This window comes from Oncorhynchus masou, chromosome 12 (assembly GCF_036934945.1).
Source record: "Oncorhynchus masou masou isolate Uvic2021 chromosome 12, UVic_Omas_1.1, whole genome shotgun sequence".
Classification (NCBI taxonomy): domain Eukaryota; kingdom Metazoa; phylum Chordata; class Actinopteri; order Salmoniformes; family Salmonidae; genus Oncorhynchus; species Oncorhynchus masou.
Window position 1 is genome coordinate 43,966,355 of NC_088223.1, and position 22,368 is coordinate 43,988,722.

A 22,368-nucleotide genomic window follows, 5' to 3' on the forward strand; every position below is an offset into this window, starting at 1 on the left:
AATAAAGTAAAACAAAGGAGAAGTCCTTCAATACAAAATGGCAAATCCAAAAGGTGGTAGGTATAGCACAAAAAAGCCTCAAGAGATACTCAAAAACAAAAACAGAATTCCACAAGAGCATCCACCGGAAACGACAAGAATACACAGAACACTAGGGCTGGGTGCTAACATACAAACACAGAGCACAGAACTGAGGGAAACTAAGGGTTTAAATACAATCAGGGGAAACGAGGCACAGGTGCAAATAATAATGGGGAACAAGGGAAAAAACATAAGGTCAAAAAGCACAATGGGGGCATCTAGTGACCAAAACCCGGAACAACCCTGGCCAAATCCTGACACTGCTTTCTTGTGATTTGGTAAGGATGGTCCTATAATAACTTACTTATGACGTAAATAATCACATTATTGAACGTTTTTGAACTCTTAGATCCAGACATAAGTACTGGATCTTTCAGTGAATCATCATGTGGTTGTCCAGCTATCTTTATCTCACAATGTCTTCTCACATCCACCAAACTGGATATAATCCACAGTTACAGTACCAGTCAAAATTTTGGACACACCTACTCATTCAAGGGTTTTTCTTTATTTTTTACCATTTCTACATTGTAAAATAATAGTGAAGACATCAAAACCATGAAATAACACATATGGAATCATGTAGTAACCAAAAAAGTATTAAACAAATCAAAATATATTTTATATTTGAGATTCTTCAAAGTAGTCAGCATTTGCCTTGATGACAGCTTTGCACACGCTTGGCCTTCTCTCAACCAGCTTCATCAGGTAGTCACCTGGAATGCATTTCAATTAACAGGTGTGCCTTTTTAAATGTTCATTTCTGGAATTTCTTTCCTTCTCAATGTGTTTGAGCCAATCAGTTGTGTTGTGACAAGGTAGGGGTGGTATACAGAAGATAGCCCTATTTGGTCCATATTATGGCAAGAACAGCTCAAATAAGCAAAGAGAAACACACGCCCATCATTACTTTAAGACATAGGTCAGTCAATCTGGAAAATGTCAAGAACTTTGAAAGTTACTTCAAGTGCAGTCACAAAAACCATCAAGTGCTATGATGAAACTGGCTCTCATGAGGACCAACAGGAAAGGAAGACCCAGAATTACCTCTGCTGCAGAGGAGAAGTTCATTAGAGATAACTGCACCTCAGATTTCATCCCAAATAAATGCTACAGAGTTCAAGTAACAGACACATCTCAACATCAACTGTTCAGAGGAGACTGAATGAATAAGGCCTTCATGATCAAATTGCTACAAAGAAACCACTACTAAAGGACACCAAAAAGAAGAAGAGACTTGCTTCGACCAAGAAACCCAAGCAATGGACATTAGACCGTTGGACATCTGTCCTTTGGTCTGATGAGTCCAAATGTGTGTTTCCCACCATGAAGCATGGAGGAGGAGGTGTGATGGTGATACTGTCAGTGATTTATTTAGAATTCAAAGCACACTTAACCAGCACGGTTACCACAGCATTCTGCAGCAATACGCCATCCCATCTGCTTTGCACTTATTGGGACAATCATTTGTTTTACAACAGGACAATGAACCAAAACACACCTCAAGGCTATGTAAGGGCTATTTGACCAAGGAGATGTGATGGAGCGCAAATCTGTCATCAAGACAAATGGTGGCTACTTGAAGAATCTCAATATAAAGTATATTTGTACTTGTACTTTTTGGTTACTACATGATCCCATATGTGTTATTTCATAGTTTTGATGTCTTTACTATTATTCTACAATGTAGAAAATAGTAAAACAATTAAGAAAAACCCTTGAATGAGAAGGTGTGTCCACACTTTTGACTGGTACTGTAGTTACAAAGGCCTTTGGGTGTGAATGCTCTTTTTTTACAATGTTTTATGTCCTGTTTAATGTGTTACTTCTAATAGACATTGAGCTTTTAATTACACAACTGAAATACAACAGAAACACCACGTGACAGAGTTCCCAAATCAAGAATTTCTCCTCAGAACTGCATCTAACAAAAACATCTGTAACGGAATTCAGCATCATCTCAAAGATGAAGGTATAATCTCAAACATCATTGACCCTCCACAGTGTTGTACGTACATATAATGGCAGTCTCACCTCTCATATTCTGTCCTTAGAAGACACTCTCTCTCCAGTATGGCTACATGGAGACGACCCCACTCCTTCTCCACATCAATAGGCTGGTACCCAGGGGGAACCTTGGCATTACCCACCTGAACTGCACCCTACAAGGACAGACAACAACAGGCACAGGCGGGAACATTTTCAAAAAAGGACCAGCATTTACTTGATGCATTTAGATTATTTAACTATTCTTCAGATGTGTCCCAACATTCACGCTGGGCGTTGTGGTTTGCACCTTCTTCTCCTTTTAGTGGTTTAATTGCTAACCTCAAAAGACATATAGATGTGTTTGGATCGATTCTTGTCTGCTTCCTTTGCAGGCAGCTCTGTCTCCTTGAACTTCAGAAACTGGCGCCAAAGAACCTGTGGTTTTAAGATGTTGCTGAATTAATTCAACATGACAATTAAACATACGGAGCTCTTGTTTCATCACATCGCTCAGACAATTTTCATAAATCAGAGACAAACAGTTAGATTATTTCCTTACCAAGCAAGACATACAGTGCCTTGCAAAAGTATTCGGCCCCCTTGAACTTTGCGACCTTTTGCCACATTTCAGGCTTCAAACATAAAGATATAAAACTGTATTTTTTTGTGAAGAATCAACAACAAGTGGGACACAATCATGAAGTGGAACGACATTTATTGGATATTTCAAACTTTTTTAACAAATCAAAAACTGAAAAATTGGGCGTGCAAAATTATTCAGCCCCTTTACTTTCAGTGCAGCAAACTCTCTCCAGAAGTTCAGTGAGGATCTCTGAATGATCCAATGTTGACCTAAATGACTAATGATGATAAATACAATCCACCTGTGTGTAATCAAGTCTCCGTATAAATGCACCTGCACTGTGATAGTCTCAGAGGTCCGTTAAAAGCGCAGAGAGCATCATGAAGAACAAGGAACACACCAGGCAGGTCCAAGATACTGTTGTGAAGAAGTTTAAAGCCGGATTTGGATACAAAAAGATTTCCCAAGCTTTAAACATCCCAAGGAGCACTGTGCAAGCGATAATATTGAAATGGAAGGAGTATCAGACCACTGCAAATCTACCAAGACCTGGCCGTCCCTCTAAAAATACAGTTTTATATCTTTATGTTTGAAGCCTGAAATGTGGCAAAAGGTCGCAAAGTTCAAGGGGGCCGAATACTTTCGCAAGGCACTGTAAGTTATGGAGGCTAGTACCCTTTACCAGTGACTTATTTTCTCATTGCAGACCACTTCCATAACTGCTACCCCACTAGCCCCAATAGGACCAAATTATGCTAAATTAATTCACTGTTACAACTGAACATAGCCTTTGTCATACATCAACTCTCTAAGACAATTATAACAAATTTGGAGCAGACTGTAACGGCTTTCTCCTGTTGAAGGAGGAGCGGACAAAATGCAGCGTGGAATTTTTGAGACATGTTTAATGAAGAACGAAAAAAAACACGAACAATACAAAAACAACAAACGGACCGTGAAAACCTAAGCAGTCCTATCTGGTGAAGAGACAGGAACAATCACCCACGACACACTCAAAGAATATGGCTGCCTAAATATGGTTCCCAATCAGAGACAACGATAATCACCTGACTCTGATTGAGGACCGACTCAGGCAGCCATAGACTATACTATACGCCCCACAAAAACCCCAATACAAAAACACCACAATAACCCATGTCACACCCTGGCCTGACCAAATAAATGAAGATAAATATAATATATTTCGACCAGGGCGTGACACAGACAACTTACATGTATCAAGAGATTTCCCTAATAGGTGAGGAGACTTACCTCAATCTCCTCATAGCTGGTAGGGAACTTCCTCTCCTCAAACACGATGATGTGGTGTCTGATCCACTGCAGCAGCAGGGTCACCAGCTCATAGTACTCCTGCCAGCGCAGCTCCAGCTCCTGACGGACACACAGGAGACAGAAAAGGGTTCATTAGAGAAAGGTTGAATAGACTAAATCAGTTGCGGGTAGTCACCATATCACTGCATTAAACATCACTTCACTGGTTAAGCAAGGTGTAGAGTGAGGTGTCCTCTAGATGCTGATCTTGGATCAGTTTTGCATTTACCCCTCTAATGGTTAATGTTAGTATTGGGGGAGGAGAAGCTGATCCTATAACTGTACTAGGGAAAATTCACTCCGGAGCATCAAAGACATCTTACATTTTGGGAAGGTGTGATCTCAAAGGTGAGACCAGGAGGATTCCCCCTAGTGGTGATGGCCTATATGGTTCCAAGAAGACGACACTTACATTGGCTTTCACCTCATCCTGGACGTCAGGTACATGGGGCATGACGTCATACAGGAAGGAGACGTATGTGATGATGGACTTCTCGTCTGGGTGTGGCACATCCACATCTTAATAGAGGGGAGACAATGAACACCAGTTAAAAAGTGATTTTAGAAAAAGATAAATGCAAGTATTCATACAAACACGCCAATAATAGTATTGAGAGTAATTGAGAAAACGATACAAGTGAGTTCCTTTACCTTCTGGGTCGAGCAGCCGAGTGACTCCCAGGTCTCTCTCTGCCACACTGAAGGCCTGCTCCAGGTTCTCTACATGGGTCTGTCGGTACACCTTACTCATGTCAATCAGAGTAGGGCTGGGGACAGAACATAGAAAAGACTATTAAAACTATAAAATTGCATCTCAGACACCGTATTTTCTTATAGGATATAGGACAAATGGTTGTATTATATTCATCTTTGCAACCCCAAAACATTCAGGTAAAACCAATAAATTGAGGTTATTTTCTAAAAACATAAGGATAAAACATAATATAAGCACACAAATAATATTGTTATGGCCTACATCATTTTGCCCCTGTCAGGCATCTGTACAACTATCAAACCCATTGACTGATCCAGCAGCTTGTTGCAGTAGGCCAGGGATCATCAACTAGATTCAACCGCGGACCGTTTTTTTCTTCTTGAGCGAACGATCAGGGGCCCAGAACATAATATATAATATATAATATATATAATATAATTAACTTGTAGCCTGAAAATTGACTGCAAGAAGCCGAAACAGATATAGTATTTGACCAAAACACAATAATTTCAAACCTTGCTTGGATTTGTATACTATCACATATCTCTCTGTTATGCATGGGAATATTTGGGAACAGATTTCCAAAATGAATATCCCTTGGAGCTGATTTCATGGTGTCTTTTATATCCAACAATGAAATTCCCCAAAAAATAACCGCCAGGTGGGGAACCCTGCTGTAGGCAGTTTAATTGTGATGGACTGACTGCATTAGATACTTATCGACATTCCTCTCTCAGAGGAATGTTTATACAGACTGGGGCAGGCTAAAACAAGAGCTCCTACTAACAACCAATTCGTTTGAAATTCCATGTACAACTTGTTCCATGTACACTGCCAATAAAGCTAATTGCAGTCAAATAGTGTGCAGATACAAGATTTGACTGCTTGGAATGAGCACAGGGCATCTCATATATTCCAATGGATTTAGCCTAGCGTGGTTAAACAAAATACAGGGGCTTTGTAAACAATAGGCGAAAAATGTATAACTTATTATATTCCCTATTAGAAAATAACGAATGTCTAGAAGTCGCATAAAAAAGGAAACGGCTATCAAAATGTATCCCAACCACCACCTTAATGAAACAATGACATAAAACCTGCATACCCTTGCACGACTCTCTGTACATAGTAGTCTCCATGGCCCCTGGGGTAGTGCTCCATATCAGAGTAGAGAACTTGTCTATAGGAGTGTCTGTCCCTGCTCAGGTGCACTATGCGTGGGTCTGATCCTGACCCAGACCCTGCCTCCTGCTCCCCGATCTGGGAACCTCGGCTGGAGGAGAACTCCCCCGGGTTCTGGAACCCCCGATTCGAATCAAAAGTGCTACTCTCAGCTGAGATGTCCTCACACAGCATGACAAACCGGTCTTCCAGGTCACTGACAGAGCCCTGGATGCTGCTGGAGGTGCTGTTCAACCGTCTCTTGGAGGAGCAGAACTTCTTCTTTAGACTGTGCATCATGTTGATGGTGTGTGTCCTCAACTGCAACAGTGTCCAAACTCTCCTCTTGCAGTTTTTCTTTTCAGTCTTACAAATCCATCCATGTATGAGACTATGACTGATGTTTTTCAGATTTAGCTCAGATGTAGCATCCCCTTTCCACGGCTAGATGATGTGTAAGCCTTGACTGTTGACGGTCATAGAATTGAGAGATTACTTTCTCATGCATTTCTCTCGTTCAATTAGTTGTACGTGAGCCCAGACTGCTTTGTTGCTTTGTCGTTCTGCAGAGTGTGCTTCTGTCTTGCTCTTGGTCTGTGTGAAGTTTGTATGGTAGACACACCTGAGACACCTGGGCATACCTGAGCTGTGCTGCTACTAGCTGAGACTTAAAAGCACAGACCCTTGTGGGCATCTTATTTTCAAATTCATGGCACACACACCCTCAGTCACAATCCTCTCTCTTTTCATGCAACTAAATAAAACCACAAAGCTGCCTCTCTAGCCACCTCCTGTGCCTTTTGTTATGTACTTGAGTGAAGACCCAAAAGCGGTTTTAACAGAAACAGAGTTCTTTTAATGAAAAAACAGGAATGGCATAGATCCTCTTCCGACGTTGTCAAAGGCATAATAGAATACCCGCAGAGAGGGTGACAAATGAAACATAAAGTCCCTCTGATGAATAGCTGGGTAGCGGCGACAGGCTGCAGGTCGCTCTGGGTCGGTGCGGGTCACAGAGGAACGGTGGTAGCTGATCACACGTAGCATATGATGAACTGGACACGGTGCAAACAAAAGATAGTTAGTAGAGTGCAGGATGCACCTGCCAGGCAGACTCCGACAGGATAGGACTAAGAGGAAGCAAACGAGACGATAGCTTGCTTCTGGCATGAGAAACACAAACGAGAATCTGACACCGAAAGTAGCAGGAACAGAGAGAGAAATAGAGACCTAATCAGAGGGAAAAAAGGGAACAGGTGGGGAAAGGGTGAATGAGCTAGTTAGGGGAGATGAGGAACAGCTGGAGAAGGAGAGAAAGAGAAGGTAACCTAATAAGACCAGCAGAGAGAGACAGAGTGAAGAGAAAGGACAGGAACAGACATAATAAGACATGACACCTTTCTCCTGAGTCCTGTGTGTAGTGTGTGAGCATACAGGGTGTGTGTTTGTACAGTATGTACAAACATGAAAAGTCTCTTGTCAATCTCTATCCTGACCCCTTATGGTAGTTGTTATGCATATTCTTTTTACACAGACATTTAGCCAACTTTTTCATTGTAGATTGAATGTTACTGCTATGTGAGGTGTTGGATTTGCACCTACCTGCCTCGGTGGATGACCGTGGAAGATCTTTCACCCAGAACTGTCAATAGGCTAATTGAAATGTTGGGTTTTGTTGTTTCTTGCTGTAGTGAAAGTAGAAATTACATATATTATTATTATTATTATTATTATTATTTATTATTCCTATGTACGTGAATGCATACCTGGTCATGCATGATTGCTACGTCAAATAAAATGTTTTCGTCAGTGAAAACAAATAAAATAACGAGTACTGACTGCATAAGTACTGACTGCATAACTGTAGCGGAAGAATGAGATAAGGTGATACTTGCGACTAGCTACTTGCAGGCGCTGAGGACCAGCGTGATGACTCAATCACGATTTATGCCATTTGGATGGTTGACCATTTGTGGGCTATCACAGGGGTCAAACACTGTGATAGCTTATCTGTGGCTTTCTCTGGGGTGGGACATTCCCCCAAAACCCTGGGAGCATGGACACCGCTGGACAGATGAAATCCACTAAATGAATGTTACTATGAATTACATCACTGCAACTCTAAGTTCCGTGATGCATACAAAGCCCGCTCTCCCTCCAGAAAATCCGACCATCTTGCATCTACAGTCTTATAGGCAGAAACACAAACAGGATGTACCAGTGACGAGAACCATTCAAAGCTGGTCCAACCAATTGGAAACCACGCTTCAAAATTGTTTTGATCACGCGGACTGAAATATGTTCCAGTCAGCCTTAGAGAACAACATCGACCTATACACTGACTCGGTGAGTGCGGTTATAAAGTAGTGCATTGGAGATGTTGTACCCACTGTGACTATTAAAACCTACCCTAACCAGAAACCGTGGATGGATAGCGGCATTTGTGCAAAACTGAAAGCGCGATTCACCTTCCATTTAACCATGGAAAGAGGTCTGGGAATATGACTGAATATAAACCGTGTAGTTATTCCCTCCGCAAGGCAATCAAACAAGCGAAATGCCAGTACAGAGACAAGGTGGAGTCGAAATTCAACGGCTTAGACACGAGACGTATGTCTACTGGAAATCACGGAATACAAAAAGAAAACCACCGACGTCACGCTCCCAGACAAACTAAACACCTTCTTTGCCCGCTTTGAGGGTAATACATTACCACCGCCGCAGCCCACTGACAAGGACTGCCCCCCCTTCTTCTTCGTTGCTGACGTGAGTAAGACCTTTAAACATGTTAACCCTCGCAAGGCTGCTGGCCCAGACGGCATCCCTAGCCGCGCCCACAGAGCATGCGCAGACAAGCTGGCTGGTGTGTTTACAGACATATTCAATCGCTCCCTATCCCAGACTATTGTCCCCACATGCTTCAAGATGGCTACCATTGTTCCTGTACCAAAGAAGGTAAAAAAATAACTGAACTAAATGACTACTGCCCTGAAGCACTCACTTCTGTCATCAAGTGCTTTGAGAGACTAGCCAAGGATCATATCACCTCCACCTTACAGGCCACCTTAGACCCACTTCAGTTTGCATACCGCCCCAACAGGTCCACAGACGATGCAATTGCCATCACACTGCACACTGCCGTATCCCATCTGGACAAAAGGAATACCTATGTTAGAATGCTGTTCATTGACTACAGCTCAGCATTCAACATCATAGTACCCTCCATGCTCATTCTCATGCTGGAGGCCCTGGGACTAAACCCCGGCCTATGCAATTGGGTCCTGGACTTTCTGAAGGGCCGCCCCCAGGTGGTGAAGATAGAAAATAACATCTCCACTTCACTGACCCTCAACACTGGGGCCACACAAGGGTGTGTGCTCAACCCCCTCCTGTACTCTCTGTTCACCCACGACTGCGTGGCCATGCACGCCTCCAATTCAATCATCAAGTTTGCAGACGACACAACAGTAGTGGGCTTGATTACCAATAGCGATGAGACAGCTTACAGGGAGGAGGTGAGGGCACTCGGAGTGTGTCAGGAAAACAACCTCTCTCTCAACGTCAACAAAACAAAGGAGATGATCATGGGCCAAAGGACACAGCACTGGGAGCACCCCCCTTTCCCCATAAAAGGGACAGTAGTGGAGAAGGTGGAAAGTTTTTTAAGTTCCTCGGCGTGCACATCACAGACGAACTGAAATGGTCCAACCACACAGACAGTGTGGTGATGGAGGCGCAACAGCGCCTCTTCAACCTCAGGAGGCTGAAGAAATTTGTCTTGTCACCCAACCCCATGACAAACTTTTACAGATGCACAATCGAGAGCATCCTCTCGGGCTGTATCACCGCCTGGTACGGCAACTGCACCATCCTCAACCATAAGGCTCTCCAGAGAGTGGTGCGGTCTGCACAACGCATCACCGGGGGCAAACTACCTGCCCTCCAGGACACATACAGCACCGATGTCACAGGATGGTCTAAAAGATCATCAAGGACATCAACCACCCGAGCCACTGCCTGTTCAAACCGCTACCATCTAGAAGGTGATGTCAGTACAGGTGCATCAAAGCTGGGACCGAGAGACTGAAAAACAGCTTCTATCTCAAGGCAATCAGACTGCTAAACAGCAATCACTAACTCAGAGAGGCTGCTGCCCACATTGAGATCACTAGACACTTTATTTAATGACACTCTAAATAATGCCACTTTAATCATGTTTACATATCTTACATTACTAATATCACGTGTATATTGTATTTTATACCATCTATCTATTGCATCGCTCATCCATTTACTTACATGTACATATTCTCATTCACCCCTTTAGATTTGTGTGTATTAGGTAGTTGTCGGGGAATTGTTAGATTACTTGTTAGATTTTACTGCACTGTCGGAACTAGAAGCACAAGAATTTCGCTACACTCACATTAAAATCTGCTAACCATGTGTATGTGACAAATACATTTTTATTTGATTTATGTTTGGATTGTTTCAAGTTCAAAAGTTGATGTACTTTATTGTACAGTAAGTGCTATGGATTTATTGTTACAGGGAAACTGTGTTATTTGTTCGGTGGACTGGGGATATTTCAAAGAGGAGTGACACATGGGTGCTCTCCAATCATTTAAATTTAGTTGATTCGATTAGGATCTGGGTGTGTTGTTCCTGTCTATTGTTTTTCTAGCAAAGTGCAAAGAAATTTAAATTTTGTTTGAATTGGGAAAAAGGACGGTGAATTTAAGAACTTGTCAGAAAGCTCCATACTTTTTTCTCTTAGAGAATATTCTGAACTGAAGACGTGTCACCATCTTAGGTCTTAGCGATAATTCAATTTTTTTTTAAATGATGTAACCTTTATTTAATGACGACCTACCCAGTCAAACCCTAACCCGGACAATGCTGAGCCAAATGTGCGCCGCCCTATGGTACTTCAAATCACGGCCAGGGTCTGTAGTGACGCCTCTAGCATCTGTAATAGTTTGAGGGTTAATAAATCTTTCGTGGCTAATAAATTCTATTAGTTGAATTGAGTAAATGCATTCTTCATTTTACAGAGTAATTATTTTATTGACTATACGCTAATAATTTAGTAGGTCTTTTGGTAGTTGTTATTTACACTATACACATAGCATATGATTGGGTAACACCTTGACATCCCTGATCTGCTTGCCTCAATAAATTAATGCCAGAACATTGGCCACCAGGATTAGCTATTTGTATCTAGTCTCTTAATAATTGCGTAACGGTGCAAATTAGACACATTCATTATAGTCATACTAAGTGGTGGCGCAAGGCTCACTACCTTGACTAGATCCTCTAGGGAGGCATAGGGCCTGTTGCATTTATTCACATAATATTGAAGTCAGATTGCTAAATGTAGTTTATTATTATACTCAACATTTCTACATAATTGTTGGATAATTTCCATCCAACTATAAATGGTGACCCCTCCTCAGTTGACAGGGATTTTTACACCCTTACAAAACTACCTGAACAAGTCAGCCTTTCTGCAGTGCACAGCAACTATGAATTTCACAATCCTCTCTTTGTGTGTACAGTAATAAAGAAAACATAATATGTATGTGGAAACTTGCAAGGATCACAGGGGTTCACTACGTCCAAATGATGTATATAATAGCAAGTCCAGGCAAGCGCATGATCAGGCATAGCTAAAAAAATAAATATTGCATGTCCATTTAGCCCCTGGCACAACCTTCATCCGTGACCCCATAATTTCCTCAATCCCCAGTCAGATCACCTCAACACTCCTTCTTCAAGGCTGCATCTCACCTGTATTTGTGCATGACAGCGTTGAAGAGCTTGCCATCCCTCCAGCTGGTGGTGAAGTTGTCACAGCGCATCCCATGGTATCCCTCCACCATTCGCTGGGACCACAGCAGCAGCTTCTCCTTCGCCGTCATGTCGTCTGACTGGCCATTCACCTGGATGTCTGAGATCTGGGGGGGGGGGTATTGGTATTGGTAAGGCAGGCTATAGAGTATTCTTTAATTGTGGGATCCATAGGGTATCCCAATAGTATTAACACATCCAATTTGAACTAGTTTGATGATTAGTACATTTTTTGAATCGGGTGTGTTGGTATTGGGCTTAATCAAAACCCTGCACAACTTGTAGGTCTGAATTTTTTTTAATTTTAACTTTATTTTACTAGGCAAGTCAGTTAAGAACAAATTCTTATTTTCAATGACGGCCTAGGAACAGTGGGTTAACTGCCTGTTCAGGGGCAGAACGACAGATTTTGTACCTTGTCAGCTCGGGGATTTGAACTTGCAACCTTTCGGTTACTAGTCCAATGCTCTAACCACTAGGCTACACTGCCGCCCCGGTCGCCCCCACTGTTATAGATGGTTCAAGGTGTGCTGGTTTGGCAAAAAGGCTGGCAAAAAGGGTTAAGGGCTGTGGATAAAGTGCACATACTGGAAGAGAACTGTACATGCTTTAGTCATTATGCATGGATTTAAAGTTCAAAGCCACTTGACTTGATCCAGGCAGATGATACATTTTCAACCTGAATAACCAACAGTCAGATGTAAAAAGCACATGGAATTCATTGCAGTTTACTGCTGTGAAACCCTCCTGAACAGCTTTATGTTCCCGGGTGCAGAATCCAACTTGTGAAAGTAAAAACATCCATGGGGTACAGAATTGAAGGAGAAGCAAATTACTGCAGTGAATTCCTGCTTGAAAGAAGATGGAAGACAAAGCTATGAGTCACAGGTACAGCCTTTTGAATCTCTCAGCAGTCTATTTCCCTCAGTAGTCTATGGTGGAGCTGTGTTTACTTTAGTGTTTTGTTTATGATGCTCAACGCTCAATACTATGTGTGCATTGCGTACTGTGTTCAATGCATTGTTAAATAATTAATGTATTGCCATGCTAGAAATACTATGCATAACTCAACCCCTCTCAACCACCAAAAATAAAACAATAACCAAAGAAAAAATAGATGATCAATGGAGTCATGGTTGATTTTAGTCATAGCAAGAGACTTTATTGAGCTTTATAAGAACAACAAAGATTACTTTATGACCAATGTGACATTTCCAATGTGGCACACTGTCAGGCGTTCTAATATTACTTTCAGGTTTTTGTTATGGTAAAGGTGGAGAGCGAAAATATTTAGGACTTACCGTCTCATCCCTCTCGCTTCTTCTCTGTAGTGGGGGAACCCCACTACTATGTACACTCTCACGATGTGACTCACACCACATGGAAAGTGGGCCTCCGACCTCTCAATTCACCTTCATGTGAATCTAGAGAGATTCCTGCTTCCTTCCACTTCATCAAGGCATCATGTTTTGATGAGAGGACTCAAAGGACTAAAATAACATAGAGTCTGCATCTCAAATAGCCCCCTATTCCCTATAAAGTGTGCTACTTTTGACCAGAGACCTATGGGGTGCTCTCATCAAAAAATAAGTATAGCCAATAGTGGGACTAGAGCCGCTACCTGCCACACCCACCTCTTCTGCCTGTCAACGGGAAACACTGAGTCCCCCTGAAGTGGACGGAATCCCACATGATGTTAATCCCAGTATAAACAGTATACCCATTATAGCATCAAAAAATATCCTTGTGCCCTTCTTTTTCCATATTTCAAAATATTCTCAACTGCTAAACAAATAACCAAATGCTCCTGGCGTCTTCCATTCGGGGAGAAATAAGTTCCATCCGAGTTATATTGAGGATGAAAACCTCACATGGTCTTCAAATAAGTGTTTCAATATGTTTTTTCTATGTTCAGTCTGAAATCCCTCAGACATATGGTAATCATGAGTAGTAGAGTTGTATATAGATAGTGGGTGCCAAATGCTAAAAGTTGCCGATTTGGAATAATTGAATTTTACTCAAATCTGCTCTGTCAACATAAGCGGTGGGCTTGGGAATTGATTAGTTGGCCAAGACAATAACAAATTATCCTTCCAGGTGAAATATACCAAACAGGTTATAGGATGTTGTACCTGGATCCCATCACCCTGGTCAGGCTTATCATTTTAATGATAATAAACATATTGGTTGTTGTTATGCTATGAGTGAAGCATGATATACCTGGAAGTGAAGGATGATGGTCCATATCAGGCCCAGGGTCAGCTTGGGGTTTCCATCGGCGATGTCATCATTCCTGATGTTGACCAGTTTAACCTGTCACAAAGGGGACACAAGTATGTACAAGCATCTTAAAGAAAATTGTCCCTCTAGATTAAGTTATATCTAAATGGTTATCTAATGAATTATAAGGTAAGGACTGTTAGTTTACATTATGAGAATCAGTTCAAAGTGAAAAAAATATGTTAAAAAACACTGAGGGTACAAAAGATTAGCAATACCTGCTCTTTTCATGACATAGACTGGCCAGGTGAATCCAGGTCAAAGCTATGTCACCTGTTAAATCAACTTCCGTATAGATGAAGGGAAGGACACAGGTTAAAGAAGCCTTAAAACAACAGACACGGATTGCACCATTCAGAGGGCAAGACAAAATATTTAAGTGCCTTTGAACGGGGTATGTTAGTAGGTGCTAGGCACATCGGTATGAGTGTGTTGCTGTTTTTTTCACGCTCCAAAGTGTCCTGTGTGTATCAAGAATGTCCCACCACCCAAAGGACATCCAGCCAGCTTGACACAACTGTGGGAAGCATTGGAGTCAACATTGGCCAGCATCCCTGTGGAACGCTTTCGACACCTTGTAGAGTCCATGTCCTGAAGAACAGAGGCTGTTCTGATGGCAAAATGGGGAGCAACTCAGCGTTAGGAAGGTGTTCCTAGTGTTTTGTAGACTCAGTGTTGATTGACGCAATTAATCATCACATTGTACCTGTCTGTGTTTGAGGAAGTCCAGTCCAAGCTGAACATTCTGCAGTTTGTGGAAGCGCATGCGCCCCTTCTCCCTGGGCTGTGAGAAGAGAACAAACTTTAGAGGGAGAAGAGACAGCACATACAATACCAATAGGGCAAGGAAGAGAAGGCCCCATGACAGCAGGCAAAGTATTTCAGATTGAGAAAACATTTTATATGGATAACAAGCAGCAGTCATGGTCCTATATAATCAACCACACTGAATGGACATTACAGAACAGTTCATAATAACAGAGCAAATGGAATAACACCAAACACCTGAAAACCATGTGTTTGATGTATTTGATACCATCCCATCTATTCCGCTCCAGTCATTACCAAAAGCCCGTTCTCCCCAATTCAGGTACCACCAACTTCCTGTGATGGACATTAAATTTGAGATTTGACTCAAAATTTCATTGAGTTGTGGTCAGAGATGAACACAGTATCTCATGACTGTCCAGTCCCCCCTTCATTTTACACCTGGCTTTACACTGCCCTATTGAAAAGCATTGTAATAAGATCAAGAGGCATGAACATTCTAAGGAAAATGGGTGAAGATGAGAATGTTAAACCTGGACCACATGCTACTGGATTCTTCCAATCATCAATCACTTCCATGTTCAATGCATCGATCTAAACATTACAAAATCAAAAAATGACATGAAACCTACCCTTTAGCCCAGGAGTTGGACCCTGAGAAAAACGACAATTATTTTTGCAGATAAATTACACCTAAATTACATTATTACCATTTGATCTACAACACAATCCAAGCAGATACCTGAAGTTAAGCAGAGGTGCTAAGAGACTTTATGCTTCTTAATCTCTAGATAATGGTCAAGTGCGCAGGAGACCTGCATATTTGGTCCACCATGACATGCATCGGTACAGCAAGTGACAAGCTCTCAGTCAACCACAAGCTCAGTCAACTAGCGTACAGGTCGATCTCTTATTGGCTTGCAGTATCACTCTGGCTTCTGTTTACAGTAAGTTGGGTCAAATGAACGGATGCCTGCATCTCTTTCTCAGAACTCAGACTAATACGCAAAGACTTGGAGGGAGGGCACAGACGAAACTAGAAGACAGAACATGAAACGATCTAGGGCTGAAACTGAAGGAAATATCCCAGCTTTATTCATAATGTTTTTTATACAACGGGTGGGTCTAATCCTGATGAATGCTGGGTGGTTAAAACCGCATTCTAGCCGGAGTCAATTCCACAAGTTACCACCAGCTAAATCTATGAAGTTAAAATGCATATTTACTCTGTTCCTTCTGATTGCACAATCCACTGTCTCATCAGTTCAGCCAGACAATTTATAAACTTGATCTCCACTATAGAAAAACATTTAGACATTCTCACATTTATTTTAGACAAACATTTCATTTTCAACAGCAGAGATTTGTTTAAACCTTGCTGTCTGTCTCTCTGAAATTTGCAACCTTGTTTCAATATTCAAAATCGATCTTCAGCTGTCACATAGTAATGAACGTGTCGGGAGTTGGGTCGAAAGCACATATTTCTTTGCCAGGCAATATCACGCCTCATTAGCTCATTGTTATGGATGTATCCAAATAAATGTCACTAGAAAACATCTTAAACAAATGCAAATGCAGCTACTTTGCTGTTATTCTGGCTAGATAGCAAGCAAGGGCTTAGAACATTGGAACATTTAGAATGAACCACATAGATACAGAACAAAAAGACTGAACGACTGGGTCGCGTCTCTGGCTACCGAACCGATAGAACGAATGACCAGTCGGCTTGGATAGCAACCCTAGAATTGTGTCGGGACTATATCTAGTTGAAGGATGAAATAGTGTGAATAAATTAATCAAAATAATGTGTTTAATGAAAATGGCACCCTGTTCCCTACATAGTGTACCACTTTTGACCAGGGCCCTTAGGGAAAGTATTCAGACCCCTTGACTTTTTCCACATTTTGTTATGCTACAGCCTTATTCTAAAGACCATAAATAAATAAATAAAAATCCTCATTAATCGACACACAATACCAGATAATGACAAAGCAAAAATAGTTTTACAATTTTTATTTACCCCTTCTACCCAATTTTGTGATATCCAATTGGTAGTTACAGACTTGTTCCATCGCTGCAACTCCCGTTCGGACTCTGGAGAGGCGAAGGTCAAGAGCTGTGCATCCTCCGAAACACAACCCAACCAACCTACACTGCTTCTTGACACAATGTCCACATAACCCGGAACCCAGCCATACCAACGTGTCGGCGGAAACTACGTACACCTGGCGACCGTGTCAGCTTGCACTGTGCCCGGCCCACCACAGAAGTCGCTAGTGCGTGATGGGACAAGGACATCCCTGCCGGCCAAACCCTCCCCTAACTCGGACAATGCTGGGCCAATTGTGCACCGCCCGATGAGTCTCTGGTTGCGGCTGGCTGCGACAGAGCCTGGACTCCAACCCAGAATCTTTAGTGGCACAGCTAGCACTGGGATGCAGAGCCTTAGACCACTGAGCCACTTGGGAGGCCCCAATTTTTACAAACATTTTAAAATATGAAACAGAAATAGCAGGTGCATCCTGTTCCCATTGATCATCCTTGAGATGTTTCACACAACTTGATTGTGCATGTCAGAGCAAAAAAACAAGCCATGAGGTTGAAGGAATTGACCGTAGAGCTCAGGAACATTATTGTGTTGAGGCACAGATCTGGGGAAAGGTACCAGAACATTTCTGCAGCTTTGAAGGTCCCCAAGAATACAGTGGCCTCCATCATTCTTAAATGGAAGTAGTTTGGAATCACCAAGACTCTTCCTAAAGCTGGCTGCTTGGCCAAACTGAGTAATCGGGGGAGAAGGGTGATGGTCACTCTAACAGAGCTCCAGAGTTCCTCTGTGGAGATAGGAGAACCTTCCAGAAGGACAACCATCTCTGTAGCACTCCATCAATCAGTCCTTTGTGGTAGAGTGGCCAAACAGAAGCCACTCCACAGTAAAAGGTACATGACAGCCCACTTGGAGTTTGCCAAAAGGCAACTAAAGGACTCTCAGACCATGAGAAACAAGATTCTCTGATCTGATGAAACCAAGATTCAACTCTTTGGCCTGAATGCCAAGTGTCACGTCTGGAGGAAACCTGGCACCATCCCTATGGTGAAGCATGGTGGTGACAGCATCATGCTGTTTTTTTAGCGGCAGGGACTGAGAGACTAGCCAGGATCGAGGGAAAGATGAACGGAGCAAAGTACAGAGAGATCCTTGATGAAAACCTGCTCCAGAGGGCTCAGGACCTCAGACTGGGGTGAAAGTTCACCTTCCAACAGGACAATAACCCTAAGAACACAGCCAAGACAACACAGGAGTGGCTTCAGGATGTCAGAATGTCCTTGAGTGGCCCAGCCAGAGCCCGAACTTGAACCCGATCTAACATCTCTGGAGAGACCTGAAAATAGCTGTGCAACAACGCTCCCCATCCAACCTGACAGAGCTTGAGAGGATCTGCAGAGAAGAATGGGAGAAACTCCCCAAATACATGTGTGACAAGCTTGTAGCATCACCCAAGAAGACTCGAGGCTGTAATTGCTGATAAAGGTGCTTCAACAAAGTACTGAGTAAAGGGTCTGAATACTTATGTAAACATGATATTTCATGTATTTTTTATTAAATTACTAAAAATGTGTAAAAACCTGTTTTTGCTTTGTCATTATAGGGTACTGTGTGTAGATTTATTAGGGGGATAAAACGATGTAATCAACTTTAGAATAAGGCTGTAACATAACATGTGGAAAACGTCAAGGGGTCTGAATACTTTCCGAATGCACCGTATGTAGGGAATAGGGCATCACTTAGGGACACAGTCCTAGTCTCTACAAGCTCGTCGACAAATGGAAAAAGAGGACTACGTTGCATACACTGAGAGGGCAAGACAAGGAGGTGACATCAACATGCACAACCTGGCATCCACCTGGGGGAGTGACACACACACACAGGCACTACACAGTCCACGCCCACTCACCAACCGCAAGTTCCTGGCAATGTCACGCTCCCTCGGCTACCACAAGAAAGATCATCACAAGAGATGAGGCAAAGGAAAAGGCGGCAAAGGTTAGGGCAAGACAGGAATTAGAAAAGGAAAAACAGGGGTCAAACAAGTGCAAAGGCAGAGAAATAGAGAGAGTGAGAGAGAAAGAAAGAGCGAGAGCGAGCGACAGAAAAAGACACGAAAATTATGAAATAAGTGTTAAATTAATGCTATGAGATATTATTTCCAAAAACACTTTCAAATCAGTACCATGTATAGGCTGAATCAAATTGTGAGGAATTCTTAAACATGTAGTGTATTGTTCGTGGACCACATACTGTATCTCTGCAGGTTTTAACACGAGGTGGTAAAGGTAAGGTGGTAAAAACAAAACCTACCAGCCTAGGTTGTGTATTATATGTGACGTCAAGTAGAGGAAAGATTACAAAATATATAATGCATAATCACGATTCTTTATAAACTCAGCAAAAAAAGAACTAAGGCAGGTCCTAACCAGACATCACGGTCAACAACGTCGCCTATAGGCACAAACCCACCGTCGCTGGACCAGACAGGACTGGCAAAAAGTGCTCTTCACTGACGAGTCGCGGTTTTGTCTCACCAGGGGTGATGGTGGAATTCACGGTTATCGATGAAGGAATGAGTGTTACACCGAGGCCTGTACTCTGGAGCGGGTTCGATTTGGAGGTGGAGGGTCCGTCATGGCCTGGGGCGGTGTGTCACAGTATCATCGGACTGAGCTTGTTGTCATTTTGCAGGCAATCTCAACGCTGTGCGTTACAGGGAAGACATCCTCCTCCCTCATCCCCCTTCCTGCAGGCTCATCCTGACATGACTCTCCACCATGACAATGCCACCAGCCATACTGCTCGTTCTATGTGTGATTTCCTGCAAGACATGAATGTCAGTGTTCTGCCATGGTCAGCGAAGAGCATGGATCTCAATCCCATTGAGCTTGTCTGGGACCTGTTGGATAGGAGGGTGAGGGCTTGGGCCATTCCCTCAGAAATGTCCAGGAACTTGCAGGTGCCTTGGTGGAAGAGTGGGGTAACATCTCACAGCAAGAATTGACAAATCTGGTGCAGTCCATGAGGAGGAGATGCACTGCAGTACTTAATGCAACTGGTGGCCACACCAGATACTGACTGTTACTTTTTTGACCTCCCTTTTGTTCAGGGACACATTATTCCATTTCTGTTAGTCACATGTCTGTGGAACTTGTTCAGTTTGTCTCAGTTGTTGAATCTTGTTATGTTCATACAAATATTTACACATGTTAAATTTGCTGAAAATAAAACGCAGTTGACAGTGAGAGGAGGTTTCTTTTTTTGCTGAGTATACAACATCATGACAGATTTAAAAAAAGATAGTATAATGGACTGAAAAGTAGGATGGGGAAAAGGGACAGAAGGAAAGGAGAGTTTGGGAATGAAGGTTGGATAGGTTGTAGCAGAAGCAGAGGTCCTTCTCCTTCCAGTCAGAGTACAAAGGTCATAGGGACTCACCAGTGTCTCTCTAGAGAGCACCTCCAGCAGGGAGATGAGGTTGTGTCCATCTCTGAGGTCCTCGTACAGATCAGTGATATGCCGCTGGGCCTGCGGAGGGGAGAGGTCAAGAGAGACAGTTTGAGACTATTCACAGAGATGCACAATGGGTTCATTATGACTCAATGCACTTGAAGTTAAGGTATTTTCTCTGTATTCAATACACTGATCGGCTATGAGGAATGAATCATGTACTGTAAATACTCATGATCCAACTAGACCAGTGCTCAGAAAAGCTCTGTTTGTGAAGGAACAACACTGTTCCTGAGAATTGAATCTGGGATTTATGGGCCAATTTTCAGTAAACCACATTCGCAATCACCACTTTGACAGACTGGAGTGGCCATAGTATTTATAACTAAAGAAACCTCTCGTAATGCTATAGTATCTCTGTCAGTACATCTTGATTGTAATCATACTCCACTACTCACACAAAAAAATTAAATAAAATTGTATTTGTCACATGCGCCAAATACAACAGCTTTACAGTGAAATGCTTACTTACAAGCCCTTAATCAACATTGCTTTAAGAAGTTAAGAAAAATAAATGTTAAGTAAAAAAGGGAAAAAAATTAATTACAAATAATTAAACAGCAGCAGTAAAATAACAATAGCGAGGCTATATACAGGCAAGGGGTACCGGTACAGAGTCAATGTGCTAAGGCAACGGTTAGTCAAGGTAATTGAGTTAATATGTACATTTAGGTAGAGTAAAAGTGACTATGCATAGATAATAAACAGAGAGTAGCAGCAGTGTAAAAGAAAAGTCTAGGTAGTCCTTGGATTAGCTGTTCAGGAGTCTTATGGCCTGGGGGTAGAAGCTGTTAAGAAGCCTTTTGGACCTAGACTTGGCATTCCGGTACCGCTTGCCATGTGGTAGTAGAGAGAACAGTGGCGGCAGCGTAGCCTAGTGGTTAGAGCGTTGGACTAGTAACCGAAAGGTTGCAAGATTGAATCCCGAGCTGACACAGGTAGAAATCTGTCGTTCTGCCCCTGAACAAGGCAGTTAACCCACTGTTCCTAGGCTGTCATAGAAAATAAGAATTTGTTCTTAACTGACTTGCCTAGTAAAATAAAAGAGAGAACAGTCTATAACTAGGGTGGCTGGAGTCTTGGACAATTTTTAGGGCATTCCTTTGACACCACCTGGTATCAAGGTACTGGGTGGCAGGAAGCTTGGCCCCAGTGATGTACTGGGCCGTACGCACTACTTTCTGCAGTGCCTTGCGGTCGGAGGCAGAGCAGTTGCCATACCAGGCAGTGATTCAACCAGTCAGGATGCCCTCGAAAGTGCAGCTGTAGAACCGTTTGAGGATCTGAGGACCCATGCCGAATATTTTCAGTTTTCTGAGGGGGAAGAGGTTTTGTCGTGCCCTCTTCATGACTGTCTTAGTGTGTTTGGACCATGATAGTTTGTTGGTGATGTGGACACCAAGGAACTTGAAGCTCTCAACCTGCTCAGTCCTCCCTTTCCTGTAGTCCACAATCATCTCCTTTGTCTTAACTACGTTGAGGTGGTTGTTGTCTTGGCACCACACGGCCAGGTCTCTGACCTCCTCCCTATAGGCTGTCTCATCATTGACGGTGATCATCATTGTGTCATCAGCAAACGTGATGATGGTGTTGGAGTAGTGCCTGGCCATGCAGTCATGAGTGAATGGGGAGTACAGGAGGGGACTGAGCACGCACCCCTGAAGGTCCCCCGTGTTGAGGATCAGTGTGGCGGATGTGTTGCTACCAACCCTTACCACCTGGGGGCGGCCCGTCAGGAAGTCCAGGATCCAGTTGCAGAGGGAGGTGTTTAGTCCCAGGGTCCTTAGCTTAATGATGAGCTTTGAGGGCACTATGGTGTTGAACACTGAGCTGTATTCAATGAATAGCGTTCTCACATAGGTGTTCCTTTTGTCCAGGTGGGGAAAAGGGCAGTGTTGATTGCAATAGAGATTGCATCATCTGTGGATCTGTTGGTGCGGTCTGCAAATTGTAGTGGGTCTAGGGTTTCTGGGATAATGGTGTTGATGTGAGCCATGACCAACTTTTCAAAGGACTTCATGGCTACAGGCGTGAGTGCTACAGGTCAGT

The 22,368-nt window shown here is 42.8% G+C and overlaps 1 pseudogene; it reads right to left on the reverse strand.

Moving 5' to 3' along the window:
• Window positions 1-22,368, reverse strand: part of LOC135550152 (plectin-like) — a 111,149-nt pseudogene that overhangs the window by 55,974 nt on the left and 32,807 nt on the right.